Here is a 3,025-nt window from a genome sequence, read left to right as displayed (position 1 = left end):
AATCTTATAAAAAGTACAGAGAGTTCAGCAGCACTTCCAGCTACCTGCTAGAAGGGAGGAAAATGGAGGAAGATCCAGCTGCTGCAAGGTCTCTTAAAACTAAACAGTCTAATAGAGAATTAACACCTATATTATTTATCCTTTTAACCCAATAACTAAATTCCCACTACCCTTGGTATGACACTGAGTGACCAACCAGAAACTTCTACCTGAAACCATGAAGAAGGAAGAAGAAGGAAGATGAACACCAAAAAAGACACCACCCAAAATCTTCCATATTGTCCAATACCTATTCCTCAAAACCTCAAATTTAAAACCCTTCACCGTGTGAAATCACACACTTTTATTTAACTACACACCCGTGATTTTAACTCCATCACTCAGATTTGGAGCCTTCTCCAAGGCCTCAGGTCCAAAGCAGTGTTCTCCTGGGGGTCAATGCCAGAAAGCACAGAAAGCTCAAAAACCCCCAGATTTCTGGGATCCAACATGTCCAGTGTCAAAGGCTTGTGGATGTTGCCCATTTATCTGCAGGTTTATAAAACTGCAACCCCCTAAACCATCCAGCCTCCCCTGTGCCTCCTCCCAGCACATTCCTTCCATCCATCTTTTTCAGCCACTTGGTTTCTTGACAGCATTTACATAACCTGGCTGAAAACCCTCCCACAGCAGATTAAATGCCTGCTATGGAATCCAAAGCTCTGATTAAAAGGCTGGAGCTTTCCAGGACTTGCACAGATGGTTAATATTCACTTGTTCTACAGAGGAGGAAGTGGCATTTTCTTTACAAGTACACATACCCCGAGCTTTCCCATGGGAATTGCTTGTTTTGTTCAGATTATTATTTTAAAGCTGTCATCAGATGTGATCACCCACTGGATTAGAGGCAGCAAAAGGAGATGATCAGATAATCCCTGAGGCACAAAGCATTTTGAGTTGGGTTTGAAGGGAGCTGTCACCTATGGTCAATTTGTTCAGCTCAGGGGTCTCTCCTCCTCTGTATCTTCCTAAAAATACTCGTGCAGACCTTTAGAGCTGTGGGATGTTGTGGGAATTTGCACGAGGAAGAATCCTCTGAATCACATAAATATTGGGAAAGCACAAGCATGAAGCAAAGCCTTTGGCTCTCACTGGCCCTAGATGTGGTGCAGAAATAAACCTGAGTTTATTGCAGGAGTAAAGTTATTTATTACAAAAAGTAACGCGCCTGCTCACAGAAATTGTGCCAATCAAATCTTTCTCAGATTTGAGAAACATTCCCTAATCCAGATTTTAAACTTTTTCAGAGTCCTCTCTGTCAAAAACCTCAAAAACTCCCTGTGTTTCTCAGGCAGGAATCAGCACATGAGGAAGTAATTAATGAGTGCAGGAGGGAAAAAAAAAAAAATAAAGAAGAATGTGCTGAATAGAGGCAAAATTGAGACTGAAACCCCTCATCCCTTGGGCTGCCTGCTCAGTCCTCAGGATGCAGACAAGACATTGCAGCTCCTGACAAACAGCCTGAAGAGATGGTGGAGAATTCAGCAAGCCCCAGGGCTGGGCATTGGTGTGAAGTTGCACAGTAAATCCGTCTGGCACAGTGGAGTGTCTCGATCTGAATATTTGGGAATCAGGAACGAGGTCATCCCTGCTCTTACACACACACACAATCCATGGCAGACAAATGCTGCCATGGAACATGCCATCAGTGCTACTCTGCTTTTCAGAAAGAGCTGCAATAATCAGTTAATTCATTAAGGAAAGCCTGTAATGTTTAGTGGACCCAGAGCCAGCACCATCAGCCAAATCACCCCATTTCCAGCAGGCTGAGTCTCACCCAAGGTCTGGCAGAACAAATCCACCAAATCCACTTAAAATGCTTGGTGGGGGGGGGCGGGGAATGTGTGAAAAAAAAATCCTACCATGAAAAAGTTACTTTGGATAAATCACAACCTCACAGGAACACTGTGCCTCAGTTTTCCTGACAAATGAGGGTGACAGAAGTGCCACTCAACTAATTCCCAGCAGTGCTGTAAAGCTCATTTGATTAACATTTATGAAACCACCACGCACGATTCTTAGAGGGGAATTGCTGCTGAAGAGCTCTTGTGGTTGTTGCTTATTCCCCAGGTGCCTGAAAGAGGGAACTTGGCAGAATCTCACCAGAATTATTCTTGTGAGCTCAGATAAAAGATGAGCCAACCTAAGAGTCAGGGTGTTGGTGCAGGGAAGATTCATTACAAACCTGGGGGTCTTAGATCTGAGCTCAGAACCCAGGCAAGGCTCCAGGAGCTTTGTCTGCTCCATGAGGTACAAAAACCATGGAATGGTTTGGGTTGGAAGGGACCTTTAAAGGTCACTTTGTGCATCGCACACCTGTGTGAAACCAGCTGGGCTCTGCCAGAAGAGAAGAGCCCACATGGAGGGAATGTCCAGAACACCTTGGAATCATCCCTGGAAGTGTCCAAGCCTGGGCTGGACAGGGCTTGGAGCAACCTGGGACAGTGTAAAGTGTCTCTGCCCATGGCAGAGTTATGGGATGAGCTTTAAGGTCCCTTCCAACACAAACCATTCAGGAAAAGCCAAATTCAGCTTTCTCCTCATGCCGCCCCCCTGCCTTTATCACCTCCTATTTTCCCGAGGAGAAACCACAGCTTTTAGCAGGTTTTGGAGAACTCGTGTGAGGATGCTCTCCCGGTTCATCCATTCCCGTGTCCCTCATCCATCTCCCGTTAGCAACAGGTGCCGGCAGCTCGCTCGGAGCAGGGAAAGGAGGACCCGGACCGGGAGGGTCCAGGTGATGCCGGGCGGGACCGGGGGCTCCCGGGGGTCGGCAGGACTCGGGACTGCCTTGTCCCATCTGTCCCCCCCGGTCCTCCTGTGTGCCCCCCGGTCCCCGCAGCCCCCGGAGATCGGCAGGACTCGGGACTCTGTTGTCCCCGCGGTTGTCCCCGGTTGTCCCCCCCGGTCCCCGCAGCCCCTCCCGCAGCCGAGGGCGGACTCTCCGCCGCCGCAGCCCGGATGCCGCCGCCGCCGCCGCCGCCGC

The sequence above is a fragment of the Sturnus vulgaris genome, chromosome 25 (assembly GCF_052056855.1).
Source record: "Sturnus vulgaris isolate bStuVul1 chromosome 25, bStuVul1.hap1, whole genome shotgun sequence".
Classification (NCBI taxonomy): Eukaryota; Metazoa; Chordata; class Aves; order Passeriformes; family Sturnidae; genus Sturnus; species Sturnus vulgaris.
Note: the sequence above shows the minus strand (reverse complement) of the source record.